Below are 15,036 nucleotides of genomic sequence, written 5' to 3' on the forward strand. Positions count from 1 at the left end.
ATGGCCACAAGGCACCCCTGTTCTCAAGCCCTGTTATCAGGGCCCAGAAGGGGAGCTGATATCATCATTATCATCTTCACTATTGCCATCAGCATCCTGTTCCCAGCCAGGACATTTATTCTTTGAGAATTCACAGCCCAACGGATGAGACTGATCTAAAAGCAGATGTTTGTGAGATGATGAGATAAATGCATTTGATGAAGTAGTAAAGAGGAGAAAGTACTTATCTGAAGTTCAAGAAAGGTATAACCAAGAGGGAAATAGTGAACAAGGTTTTGAAGGATAAATAGGAGTTTGCCAGCCTTACACTAAGGTAAGACACTTGCAAGTTCTTTCGTTCCTAGAAATCTTTAAATGTGATTCTGTATAATGGACCTCAATGTTTGAACTAATTCCTAGAAAGATTCCTTCAAACAGCACTTTTCAAACAGGAATATGCTTAAGGGTCACTTAAGATTTCCGATTTTAAGTCTGGTCTAAGTCCTCAGAATTTTCAGTCTGGCAGAGTAGAGCTGCCATAGAAGGTCCTGAATGCTCCTGATGTCTGTATTTCTCATGCCAACAAATAACAAAAGAGTTCTCAGGCAGTACAGGTCTGTGGACCATGCTTAGAAGAAAATTCATGTAAAGTATCTCAGATGCTCCAAAAATGGTCAAAATTTTTACCATTTCTTCCACCAGAGCTGCCTCAGGACCCTGGTTCTCACTCACACATAGAAATCCCTGTGGAACATCAACCATCCCTATGCCCAGAACATACCTTGAACAGTTACATCAGAATGTCTCAGGAGGGGGGGGAACCCCACTGAGATCAGAATTCCCCAGATCAGATTGCCCCAATGTGCAGCCAGGGCTGAGAACTCCAGCCTTAGGACAAGAAAGCACCAGTGCTAATTTATGAGGTCTGTGACATGATACTTCCTGCAGATGCGACTGTCACCCCCATTTAACAAGCAAGGAAACAAAAGCCCAAAGAGGTCAGTGACTTTTCATAGCTCTGCCCTGACCTGCAGTTCCCTGGACCAGCAGCAGCTTCCCCTGGAAGCTTAGAAATGGATCACAGAAATCATTAATAAAATAATTTGTCTAATACATGGCACAAGTGAACCTATCTACAGAAAGGAAACAAACTCATGGACATGGAGAACAGACTTGTGGTTGCCAAGAGGGAGGGGGAAGGAGTGGGAGGGTTTGGGAGTTTGGGGTTAGTAGATGCAAACTATTGCATTTGGAGTGAATAAGCAATGAGATCCCAAGAACTTTATCTGATCTCTTGTGATGGAACCTCATGGAGGATAATGTGAAAAAAAGAATGTATATATATATGTGTATGTATATATATATATAATATATATATAAATAACTGGGTTACTTTGCTGTACAGCAGAAATTGACAGAACATTGTAAATCAACTATAATAAAAATTTTTTAAATAGGCACCAAAAAAAAAATGATTTGATCCTTCCCATCAAATCAATATCAATATTGTCAATATCAAATGTCAGTATCCAGGGAGCTACCCTGTTCTCCTTACACTGCTCTAGATCATCAGAGAGTGTCTCTGAGTAGAAGCAGGAGCCTGGGGCCTGAGACCTGGGCTGTGAATCTTGGGCCATGTGACAGTCATTTCGGTATTCTAACCTAGGTGCCCCAAACTGTCCTGGCGTTGACAATACCAGCACCTATGCCTCTTCGGGTGGCCATGGTGCCCTGGTGAGGATGTGAAGGACAGAGCCCCAGGCAGAGCAGACTTCAGGGAACATCAGCAGCTCCTGACCCCACGGTCATGGAAAGCACACCAGCTGTGGCATAGGCAAGGCAGCCCGTAACAGCCTATCTCCCCCAGCTCCCCTGGCAAAAGAGCTTTCCCACGTTTCTTGGGACAGATGTGGCACTCACTTTTATCCCTCCTTCCAAAAAGGACCATGGACCTTCTACAAGTCCTTTGTTCCCAGAGAAGCTTAGCAAAGAATCCGTGGAGCCTCTGTGGGAATATCCGGGCATAATCCCTGCTAGAGAAAGCAGCTGGCCCTCCAGCTGGGCCCAGGTGGCGAGGACACAGGCCCAAGGGGTGGGATGAACCCTACAGCAGCAGGTTAAGGGGTGCTCTGTGGGCCTTCAGTGCAGCCCGCTCAGCAGCTGAAGCCCCAAGGAGACGGACCAAGGGCTCTCCATTGCCCTGCAGGGGCTATGCGAACCTCGGACCCACGGAGGAGATTTTTTTCCTTTTCCATCCATAATGCTATGGTCAGCTGGCATAGGGAGCTTGGCCTGGCTGGGCATACAGCCTGTGAGTGTCCCCACCTGCAGGGCTACTCTGGAGAGTTCTGTACTCTGAATTAGAATGGTTTTTACCAGGGTGAGGGGAGTGGGGGCACAAGTGGGAGAGGGTCTCATTTCTAATGCAGAGCCTGGTTCTGCACTTCCGGGCAATGCTGAGCTTCTGCATTTCTAACAAGCTCCCAGGCGATTCTTTAGCTGCTGGTCCTTGGACCACAACTTGAATAGCAGGGACTCAGCTCAACCAGTTTTTTGCTTTGTTTTGTTGTTTATTTGTTTGGGTTTTTTTTTCATTTTTTAAAGTTTTATTGAAGCAGAGTTGATTTTGTGATAATTTCAGCACAACTGGTTTTGAATACTTCCCAGGCCATTCCTGATTGCATGGCATTGAGAAAGGTATTTAACTGTGGGAGCCTCTGTTTCCTTGTCTGCAAGATGGAATCATAATAGCACCTCCTGCACAGGGTAAGAGGTCATTAAGCTCCCAAGTGTGTAAGTATGTGAGCGAGTGAGAGGAACTCAAGGCCATGCTGTGCCTTCTGTAAAGCAAGAGGCAGACCCAGTAAAGGTGTCTGAGGAGGGTTTGAGTTCCAGTGACATTATTACTTCCAACGAGGTCATGTGACAGCATGAGTGTTAGAATTAAATGGGCTCGAATGGCTCTCTGAGTTTTAGGAATGCCTCTGTAACTTATGGGCACCAGGATCTAGGAAGGCTTTGTTGTTAGGGAGTAAAAAAAAATCTTTAAAATGCTAGCACAGGGGATATTACAGAGGAGATATTCTATGAATGTTAGTTTCTTTTTTTCCTGTTTTTAGTTTTTCACTTTCCTATCTTCCCAGAGAAAATGCAGCTGTAAGCCAACAGAGTCCACTAAGGGTCCCTGGGGAAAATTATTCAATGACCATGAGGATGAATACTTTCCCTCTAAGTCACTGTTATTAGTCAGGATCCTTTGGTTACAAGTGACATTAACTCCAGCTCCAACTGGCTTAAAAGGGTATTATGACTCTTTTAACTGAAAAGTCTAGTGGAGCTCAGGAATAGCTGGATCTAGGTACCCAAGAGATATTGTCAGGAACTCATCTCTCTCTACCTCTTTGTTCTGCTTTCCTCAGCACTTACTTCGTTCTTGGGCTGCCTTTTGGCATGTGGTGACAAAAATTAACTCCAGCAGCTCCAGGTTGACAGTCATGGCAGAAAATGAGATTCTCTTTCTTGAACAATCCAGAAAAAGCCCCAGAGCCGATTCTTACTGGCAGATTGAGTGATACGCCTTTCCGAGTAAACTGCTGTAACATGCTCAGTCCTGTGTGACATGTCACTCTGGAGGCAGGCCACCCAATCACTTTGATGGCATGGAAGAGTGATATATTCGTTTCCTATTTCTGTCACAACAAAGTACCACATACTGGGTGGCTTAGACAACAGAACTTTACACTCTCACACTTCTGGAGGCCAGAAGACCAAAATCAAGCTATCAGCAGGTTTGGTTCCTTCTGGAGGCTCCAAGGGCGGCAAAAGCCAATTTACTGACACCAAGTTACGGTGAAGAAAATACAGCATCGATTGCAGGTGCCAAACAAGGAGTAAGGGCCGTTCACGCTCAAAAGCCCCCAACTCCCCGATGGTTTTCAGGGCAACATTTTTAAAGGCAACATTTGGGGGTTAGGGCTGCAGGATGCATGACTCTCTTCTGATTGGTTGGTGGTGAGGTACACAGTCATGTCCAGGAATCTCAGTGATCAACCTTCTGATTCAAACCAGTCTGGGTCTGCGTGCTTCTGCTCAGTAGTCACCATCCTCCACTTGTGGGGGTGGTGAGGATGGGGGTGGTCCTTAGACCCTGAAGAATAACTCAGAGCTATCAATCAGATTGTTATGATTTCCCTTGAGAAGAAACTGGGACTCTGTTTTAACACTGAACTAGCATCATTACTTTTCACTGTTAACTGCTTTTCATTTTTCTCTGCATTCCCTCACTTCCCTACTGAGTAACTGCCCACACCTGCTCTTTGGAACTCAAGGAAGAACTAGGAAACTAAAGCCTTTTTCTACAAACAAGAAATGGGGGCTCTTGTATCCGAGGGGGCTCTGCAGTTTCCAGCTCAGTTTTGATTGTATGGGTTTTTTTGTTTGTTTTGTTTTGTTTTGTTTTTTTGCTTTTTCTTTGTTTATTTGTTTTTTAGGGCCACACCCTTGGCATATGGAGGTTCCCAGGCTAGGAGTCGAATAGGAACTACAGCTGCCTGCCTATGCCACAGCCACAGCGACGCCAGATCCGAGCTGCATCTGCAACCTACACCACAGCTCACGGCAAGGCCGGATCCTTAACCCACTGAGTGAAGCCAGGGAATGAACCCGCAATCTCATGGTTCCTAGTGGGATTTATTTCTGCTGCAACGGGACAAGAACTCCTCCTGCTCAGTTTCAGTCCCCCTTCTCTTTGATTTTCCTCAATCTTGAGGGGGGCAGGTGCAAGACAAGAAAGGGAATAAAGTTTTGGATAGAAAGGTTAATCATAAACTTAGCAGAGGAGCTGGTTTTCACTCTAGCACTCCATTCTCAGCCTCTGTTTTCTTCTATTTGCTTTTCCGTGTCTTCACATGGCCTTATAATGACACGAGTCACTGGACAAGGACCCACCCTGATCCAGTATGACCTCATCTTAACTATTACATCTGCAAAGACACTGTTTCCAAATAAAGTCATGTTCTGAGTTTCCAAGTGGGCGGAGCCTGTTCAACCCAGTGCAGGTGATAAACCAGAAGGAAAAAAAAATGGCTACCAGTACAGGAACCAATAAGAGGCATATGCCCGGCAGGTAAAAATCCAAAACCAACAGCTGTCCATGATACCACATAAGTTACCACTCATCAAACCGTCTGAACAGAAGAGATCGTAAGCAAATCGGCTGTCCCATTGCTTAGAGACAACTGTGCCTAGTTAACCACACATGGGAAATTCCAGAGAGAACCCAGTGCTACAACAACCAGGAATCTCTTTTTATCAGGAATACTTCTTAGAAGCTGAGCTAAATTTGTAACAAGTCCAAAGACTGGAATTCTCTCCAGGCAAACTCACCATCTCCCAACTGTTCTGACTTCGCATGTGTCTAAGATATTGCGAGCCCTCCCCCTCCAGGGAATTCAACTTCCGGTGCACAGAGCCCAGCTGCGGCTAAAAATGTAAAGTTCCTTTGCAAAGGCAAAAAGTCAACAGTTTCTGAATCTCCAGCCTCAGGAGGCATACGCCCCAACATGCCTAAACTCAACCCAACTCCTCAGAGTTACCGTCACCAAGACCCTCCCCCAGTCACGGATTTTACTTCTTTTCATCCCTGCAGAAGGAAATTCAACGTGCGATTTTTTAGAGGAAAAAGACCTGGGGAAATTTAAGCTAAACTCCTAACAGTGGTAATCAGTCTCTGGATGGGAGGGTAAAGGAGATTTTCACTGCTGTATAAATTATTTTTTAAATTAAAAAAATAATAATAGTAAAGATACTTCCAAATGAAAAACACCTCCTAGTGGTTCTGTTGAACCTACTACAGCACGTTGGCAAGCTAACAACCATGGCTTTAGGATGTCCAGTGAGGAGGAAAAAAATTCCTCCCTCAACAACAACCAAAACAAAACAAAGCAAAAAAATTTTTTTAATCTAAATGAAAAGCAAAGCAGTGGAAACAGAGAAGTGCATGTGAAAAAATTTCCAGCCAAATGACATTTTCCATTCTTATTTTCTCAAAGAAGCAAAGATTTCCCATTTGGTGCAATGATACTCCCTGGGGACCTGACACCCTGCACAGGGGACAGGGGTCTGAGGTCCCAGGTCTGACTCACAGGGTTGCCACTTCCCAGCTGTGTGACTCTAAGTCACTTTACCCATCCAGGCTCCATCTCCGCTAAAAATATCTCCCCTGTCCGACTCTATTTATATAGTTGTCATAACACTCAAATGGGTCCACCTAAGGGCAAGATCTCTGCAAACTCTATAAACATTATAGGGGATTATTATTAAAATTCCTAATTATTTAAGCCTCCGTGGAATCCTGCCAGGACCCATTCAAACACATACACAAACAAAAAGAAATCCTTTCCCTCAAAATGATGGCTTTCTCGGCTTGTTTATTTTAACCTCAGGTGTGCTGAATTCTTCTCACTTCTCAGCCCCTGGAGTGTGATCACCTCCCCCCTTGACAGTTTCCACTCTTACTATTTATGTATTCCCTCTCAGCTCCATTCCCCGTTCCCACTCGCCTCCTTCCTGCCACCAGACAACTGTTTGTTTCTATTTAACATAGCTTTTTGTACGTATTCCTTAAAAGCTGTATATATTTGCACGTTTATATCTGTAGTTTATGTAAATGGGGTTAACATGACATTTTGCTTCCTAGAGTTCTCACTATGTTCTTAAGGTCCTCTATGTTGCTGTTGTACATCAGATCTGTTTCTACTACATGTGACATTGAACTTCACGTGCGTCCTTAGGCTTTGCCAGCCTGCTCTTCTAGCTGATGGACCCCCTACCACTACAAATAACATAGCAGTGAATATCTTCGTTCAGACCCCAAGCTACTAACTGGCTCCCAAGGGATGGGCATGCTCACTTTGCTTTTTCTGCAGCCTAACTTCCCCATAGCAATGCCACAGGCATTTGAACCTCTCATCCCCACCACACTTGGCATTATCCAGCTTCCCAACAGATATAGAGCTAATAGACATGGAGGGCTATCTTGTTTAATTTTCATCTAACTGATTTCTAGTGATTTCAAGCATCTCTGTGTATTTATGACCTGGGGTGAGGGATTCTTCTTCTGGCCTGTTCATATTCCTCCTCCCAATGTGTTAGGAGTTGCTATTTTCTTCCTGTTGCTTTAAGGATCTCTTGCATAGCCCAGGTACATCTTCTCCCATTCTGTCGTCTGTTAACTTTGTAGGTGGTGACATGACCTGAGCTCCTTCATTTGGAGGTAATCAGATTCATCTCTTTTCTGCCTTTTGGTTTGTACTTCCCCTAAGACTCTTCCTATCAGCTCCCATACCTGGTCCGATTATCTCAACTGGCCCTACTCCATAGCAAGTATCCTCTCCTGGCAAACAAAACTCATCTTGTGGGTTCAACTATCCTGCTGTCTCAGAGATCCAAGCAGCTTGCTCTGTTATACAGGACCCTTTCCAATCAAATCCCAAACATTTCCACCACTTTTCTGCTACATTAGTGACAACGTCCATCTCAGTTCCCTCCACTCCCCTTCCACAAGTCCGCCTTGCCTACACTGTTCATTTTAATAGTCCCTCGTTCCCCTTCTTAGCAGGCAAATGCTTTCAATGGTTGCTTTGCTTTCAAGTAGCTGCTGGTTTTTCTCCTATTTGATACACCACCAACATTTGCTCATTTAACAAGTATGTGGTTTCCACTTTAGGAGACCATTCTAGTCATAGTCGTAGAGTAGTGCACAGAGGAAGAAGGAACTCTCACATCTCCATTTCATGGGTCAGAAAGCTGAGTCTTCTTAAAGAAAAACAGTGCGGGACATGTGTTAGAGGTAGCAAGACAGATTTTATACAGACTACTGTCACAGAGGAGAGAGACTCCAGCTAAAACAAAGATAATCCAAGTTTTTAACAGGAGAACAGATAGGGAACCCCAAAAAGGGGTTATGGAAAGAGAAAAGAAGTAAGAAAAAAAGGATTATGTGGGCTATGGATAAATGAGAGATTACAGAAGGGGGTGAATGAGGAATTATAGGAAATGGTTTGGGACAGTGTGCATTTTGCAATCTGACAACATTGTGATTTCTTTTCTTTTTTCTTTTTTTTTTTTGTCTTTTCTTGGGCCGCTTCCTTCAGCATATGGAGGTTCCCAGGCTAGGGGTCCAATCGGAACTGTAGCCACCAGCCTATGCCAGAGCCACAGCAACATGGGATCTGAGCTGCGTCTGCTACCTACACCACAGCTCACAGCAATGCCGGATCTTAACCCACTGAGCAAGGCCAGGAATTGAACCCACAACCTCATGGTTCCTAGTCGGATTCGTTAACCACTGAGCCATGACGGGAACTCCATTGTGATTTCTTGAGCAAGAACTCAGTACCTGGGATCGCCTTGAAGTGACCTAATGCAGGTGGAAGCAGGGTTGAAGTTTCTCAGCATGGTGTTCAGGCAAGTCTTTTGTGCTATAGGGAGTTCACTGTCTAGGCCTCCCAGTGTTTAGGTCACTCACATATGGCTATACAAGCAACAAGGCAAAGCCTAGATTTAAAACACAAGCCTGCTTGACCACAAAGCCCAAATCAACCCTTGCATCTGGCTGGTATTTGTAATTTAGCTGAGGTGCTGATTTGGAATAAGCCCTGTGGGAGACTAGGGAGCAGGAGGGAGGCACTTAGCTGGGGACACTGCCCAGCTGCCCTCAGCATCATGAATCTCCTCTGGTCCTAAGGCAGTAGAACTCTTATGAAGGAACACAAAAGCCTGTTTTTTAAAAAATCACTTTATAGAAATGTGCCACTGAGTGAGAAACACACACATACACACACACATGCCACATAAGAAAGTTGGAGTGATTAAGGTGTAAGAACTATTTGCTTCCTCATGGGAAAGTAATTTAGGAGAAAGCTTGAACGTTTCTTTCACAAACATGGGAACTCTCAGAAGTTTCTAGAAGTCCTCCAAACGTCACTATCCTGAGCTACAATGAACTCCCTGAGGTTTTGCCAAAGAGTACAGTTTTAGGAATTAACAGAAATTGGCCATGAGGCGCTCTGCTGCAAGCCACATCTTTAGCAAAAAGAGATGTTAGCTACAGGACTTTCCGTGGCAGAGAACATCAGGTTGCAAAATTCGAGTCCTTCTCAGAGACTAATGTAGATAACTATAGTTTGCCTCCTAGGACTCTCCCTGGCTTTGGTTGTCATCATTACGACCATTCTTCCAAATTACTGGGCGGGGGGGTGGTTAACAAGAACAACCCCACAACAGGGAAAACCCAGGGGGGACGGTAGTTTCCTCTATCAGCTGAGCAGCCCCTGTCTGACAGAAAGGATTATTTTGCTCAGAGCCCAATGCACCTACATTTGGTATAACCTCATCAGAAAAATGAGCCAGGGACTCTCATAGTTTTTCCTGTCCATCAGCCTTTCCCAATGAGACAGACCTCTTACGGTGTGCTGGGACCCCAGGTTCTCGGGGTTCTGGAGCACCAGCTGTGCTGACTCTGAGAAGAATATCTTGTCAGAGCCAGACTGTGAGGTCCACATCCTGGGTCCTGGGCCTGAGCCTCCTGGTCTGTAAAGCCCCCCTGTGGGTCTTGCCATAAGGAGGGGGTGAATTTACTGCACAATGAAGGGAGCCTGCCCAGGACATGTTCACAACATTGGCTCTTACCCATCCATCTGGGATCTGGTGGCCATCCTCTCTGAGCTGGGCTGTGGCCAACATCGCATGGTCATCACCAATGATGACAGTGGTTAGAGTATATGTATAGCTCACCAAGAAGGGATGAGCTGCTAGGACAAGGTGACAAATAGGTCCTCGGCATGCAGGCGGGGGAGGGAGGAGAGTGGCCTCCAGCACATACTGGCTGTGGGGTCTTGGGTCCCCTGCTTCCCCTTTCTGTGCCTCTATTTCCCACTCTAAAAAATGTCACAGGTTGAAGACCTCATGTCATCATTCCCACACTTGCATTCAAAGACTTCTAACCCCTGCCCTGGCCTGGGGAAGACATTCTTGCAAGGTCAGATTTTATAACCATCCCAGCTTCTGATGTGTCTAATTATTGAGTGAGCAAACTGCCTGGAATAAAAACTAAAACATGGTATGTCAACTATACTTCAATTACTTTTTTAAAAATCAAAAATAAATAATAAAAATTAATTAAAATACAAAGACTAAAATGTGAAGCTCTATGGTCAGGCCACTCGAGATGGCTGTTCTCTTGCCCTCTATTTAGCACCTGCTTCACCTACTTACCACCCACATGACTAACCTTTCTGCATAATTACCCCAGGCCCCAGCTAGGGATTTTTCTCACTTAGAGCGAAACTCTCCACTGTGATTGCTCATCAAAGGGGCGTGCCCCTCTGCTGTTTCCCTAGCAACCGATGAGCCTAACTGACGTCATCTCCCACCATAAGTGGTAACCTCCCCCCACACCAAGCTAAGAGGGCCACCATGTCCTACCCGCCTTTGCCCTCCTTTGCACACAATGGGGACATTGCTACAGATGTGTAAAACTCCCCTATCTATTCAAACCATTGATGTCTCTGTTGCTGGCTCCAGGATCTTTCTGTGGTCTTGAAGCTGGGCAAGTACAGACGTTGTAGGCCTGTGGGGTGCAGCCCACCAGAAACCTAGAAAAGAGGCACCAAAAGACCCCTTCTACAATCTCCAAGAACATTTCTGGGATTGGGACAGAAGGATGGGCAGGGAGTGAAGTCCTCAGGCCATGGGACAAAAGACGAGGGAGAAGGCCCTTGCTGGGAGGGGACATTTAAGGTACTAGGGAACCTGACACTATCACTGCCACAGACCAAAAGCAGCCCCAACTTGCCAAGATCTTGGGTCCCTTGGAGAGGGACTGGCCAGGGGGCCGCTGGGCAGCACGTTTCTGACTTACTTGTTCTCAGCACTGGAAGACTCAATGGTGGTGTCTCTTCTGGACCCTTCATGGCAGTGAATGTAGACAATCAACCAAAGCATCAGCAAAGTCTACTCATTTCTGGACTCTGCCCAGCCTTCCGGGCCAGGGGGTTGTGTCCTGACAGCAGGGAATGAGTTAGACTAGAGGAGGACAGGGCCAAGGCCAAGGACATTAACCCAGGAGCCAGTTGCCCAAGTCAGCTAAGGAAAGTGGGGGTCCTTGAGCTCAAAGGCAGAGGCCCCAGGTTTCAGAGGCACCTGTACCCTCCTTTCAGTTCATGCGCAGTAGAGGAGAGACAAATGTCTCTAGGCAGTGCCCTCCAGAGAGGAGAGGAGATAATTCCCTTTAGCATGGGAATGGGCAGCCGAGCCCCCACTGACCAGAGCTGGAGCCATCAGACCTGTAGGGCAGGTTGGCAGCCAACAGAACACACTCACACACACACACACCTGGGGGCAGCCATGGGACTGCTCTGCCTGTTTTGACTCAACTCTGTTGGCTCTGTCCCACCACAGTAAGACGAGCACCTGCAGGTGCAGGGAGGAGAGAGCATGGCATTCATCCTACCCTCACCCCAGGGTCAGCTCAGCTGATCCCCGCACATGGAAATGTGCCCCACACGTGCTGGGCCCTCAGCAGATGCTGGAGAAGGAGGGCTCTGATGCTCACCCAGATCCTGGTTTTGTCTGCCGTCTTGGAGAAGCCCCTTCACTTCTCCAAGTCTGTTTTCCTCTGAAAACTGTGACAACCATACTTGCCTCCAGGGTGTGTAAGAGACAAAATGGGACAATGCAGGGAAAAGCTCGGTCAACTCTAAAAGCTACAAGAGATAGGAGACTAGAAAAATGTCTCCTTCTCATTCCTCTCTAATATGCTCAGTTGTTAATATTTAATAGACTAATCACAGACAAAATTCTACTTTTCTCACTTTCATTAAAGAGACTCATAATTAACACGCACACACCTCAGACACAGACACCCACACTCACACACACTTTGCCACCTCAGCCCTGCAACCCAGCCCCCGGCCCCCTCTCTCCACCTGGGGCCTCCCTGGGATTCAGCACCCAGGGAGGCCTTACTGACACCGCTTCCACTCCCTGGTCCAGTTCTGAATCATGAGTCTATCAGAGCCCCTAGGGAGCTTTCAAGTTCTTCCTCCCTCCCTGATCTAGAACTCCGCCTTCTGGCCTGGAAGGTTTCAATTGCCTTAAGCAGGATCCTCGGCATCTCCTCCTGCCCCTGCCCACCCGATTCCCCTACCTCAGCCAGAGTCAACTTAAAGGACAGCCCATCTGATCACATCACTCCTTAAAAACTTCCAGTAGCTCAAGATGGGGTCCGGCAGGGCCTGGCAAGCTTTGCCCCAGCTTCCTCTCCAGCCTCTGCTGACTCCTGCTCCCTGGACCTCCCATCAGACCTTCAGAGAAGGGTTTGCAGACCGAATTCTCATTGTCTCCTTTCTCCTCCCCAGAACTCCCATTCCTCTCTCTGATTCCCATACACTTGCTTTCCCCCGGGGGGAATCTTTTTTTGACCATGACCCCTGACTCTGTTCCACAATTGCCCAACCCCCAGAGGGGGACTATTCCCTTAGCACCTTATATCATTCACCTTTGCCACTTATCACAGCCTTTAACTATATATTTGGGTAATTTTTCTTACCTAGGTCTCCACCACCAGATGGAAAACACAGGAGCTATAACGGCATCTATTCCATTCACCTCTGTTCTCTTTAGAGCTTGGTGGGGCACAAACAAGGCAACGACTGCCGAGCACATGATCCCACAGGAATCAAAAGCCATCTCTATTTTTATTTTAACATTTTTCAAAGCCTTCCCCTAATTTTAAAAACTTTACCTGAGTGGCCTTCGAAGAGATACACCATTTAATATGGATCTAAGGTGATGAATCTCAAACATGGCAGCATATCTTTCAAAATATACAGAAGTCTAGCACCCATACCCAGAGAGATTTTGTTTTTTGTTCTTGTTGTTGTTTGTTTGTTTGCCGAGCCTGTGATCCAACCTGCACCACAGCTATAGCCAGAGCCACAGAAGTGACAACGCCAGATCCTTAACCTGCTGAGCCATAAGGGAACTCCAGGTGCCTGTATTTTTGAAAAATTCCCCCATCTAACTCTCCTAAGCAACCAGGATTGAAAACACGCCTGTGGGGTTCAAATAGACTCAAGATTCGGAACTGGACCACGGAGTAGATATGGGGGGTGCAGTCTAGAAAGCCCACCTAACTTGAAGAGGAAGCTCAGCCATCAGACATCTGGGATCGAGGACAAGGTTCCAGCCCTCAAATATGGGACAAATAAGATCCAGGCACTTATCAGCACTCTTACCAAACCACAGAAAAAGCAGAAACCAGGGCAAAGGCCTAGATTTGCAGACCAGCTGACCATCACAACGGGGGATGGGAGGCCAGCTAACAGGGGAGGCCAGCTAACAGGGGAGACCATGGCGCATGCACATGTGTCCTGAACTCAGGCTCAGCCAAACCGGCCCCAGGCGGCCAGAGCAAGTGCAGCGCCCACCTGCTCTCAAGGACGGGTCCTGGTGAACTGCCAGTGCCCTCTGCTTTGGCTCAAGCCCAGGATTTGTCTGACACGTCAGCTTGAAATTCTTCAGGCCCTAAAGCCTGTTGAATCTGGGGACAGCTTAATTACGGCCAGAGAAATTCCTCTATAATTTTTGAGCCCATTTAGAGTTTGATGCTTAGAAAGCAAACTCTTTATTTGTTCCAAGCTAGAGTGTTAAAAGCCCCCAGCAGACAAAAGAGCCATTGATGAGCCCAGCCCTCTTTCTCTCTCCCTCCAGTCTTCTGGGCTTCATTGGTCAGCTCAACGTGTTGGTTGTTTTTGTCTGTTTGTGTTTTGTCCTCGTTTTCAGAGTTGGGCCTGTGCCCCAAGAAAAAGACAAGATTGACAACTTGAAAAGAGAATGGCCCTCTCCCTGCCCCAATCTGGAAGGGCCAGCATCTCCTTGGCAATCAGCCAGCCTGATTTAATGTCCTCCCTAATGATGGGAAAGGGCTGATGATTAAAAACCTGCAGACAAGACCCCGTCAGGGGATGTGGCCAACCCAAAGGAACTCCAGTAGCAGCACAAAAGGGGCTACCAGTCGCTGGCACCCCAGCTGGTGCACATCAGTGGGGTCAGGTTTGCCGTTAGGCTGAACTCCCCTCACCCACAGCAGGCATCAGCCACTGGACACTGGGGTGCGGGCCTGGGGAGGCACTTGCAGTAAAACGGAGCTGAATCCTAGAGAAGATGGCCAGTAGGGAAGAGCCAGAGCCCCAGTGAAGCAATTGGGTGGCAGAGGGACCCAGCAAAGAGGGGTTGCTGGGGAACTGTATTCCTTACTCAGCAGACAGACAGACTGCAGGCAGAGGGAAGGCAGGCAGGGGAGCAGACCTCCATGTCCACACAGAGATAAAAGCAGTGACCCAAATGGAGGAGGGGAGATTCCTGTCATGGCTCAGCGGTAACGAACCCAACTAGGATCCATGAGGACTTAGGTTCAATCCCTGGCCTCGCTCAGTGAGTTAAAGGACCCAGTGTTGTGCTCAGCTGTGGTGGAGTTCACATACACAGCCCAGATTCCACACGGCTGTGGCTGTGGTGTAAGCTAGCTGCTGCAGCTCTGATTTGACCCCTAGGCTGAGATGTTCCATGTGCCATGGGTGCAGCCCTTAAAAGACCAAAAAAAAAAAGTGGGGGGGTACGGGGGTGGGGGGTACCAAGGTCAGGAGCCCCAAGCAAGCCACATACCTGGTCAGATTGGGCAGAATGAATGAATTGAAATTGGCCTTGGTCCATCAGAAGCTACCTCCAAGAGTCACCTTGGAAGGCAACTGTGGAGAATGGAAATATTTGATTGACAGGTCCCAACCCAAGGCAGAGCCTTGCTTGCAGGTCCTGGCATAATTCCTCATGGTCTAATGAGGTTTATAATTTTATTGATTTAAAAGGAACAAGCTGCAATTCACTCTCCCTGAGCACTGCTGCGGGGCTGCTGGCCCAGCAAGAAGGTGACAGCATGTGTCAGGCTGGGGGTAGGGATGCTAGGAGCCAGCCTCCTAAAGATGCTTAACCTGCTGG

The 15,036-nt window shown here is 47.0% G+C and overlaps 1 protein-coding gene across 8 annotated transcripts in view; it reads right to left on the reverse strand.

Annotated features, from left to right (window-relative positions):
* Positions 1-15,036, reverse strand: part of LOC106504493 (uncharacterized) — a 759,489-nt gene that overhangs the window by 656,138 nt on the left and 88,315 nt on the right. The window lies entirely within an intron of this gene.

Source organism: Sus scrofa, chromosome 7 (assembly GCF_054392235.1).
Source record: "Sus scrofa isolate SSC_HxYL_T2T_F1_AM1 chromosome 7, Sscrofa_HxYL_maternal_Yorkshire_Landrace_v2.0, whole genome shotgun sequence".
Taxonomy (NCBI): domain Eukaryota; kingdom Metazoa; phylum Chordata; class Mammalia; order Artiodactyla; family Suidae; genus Sus; species Sus scrofa.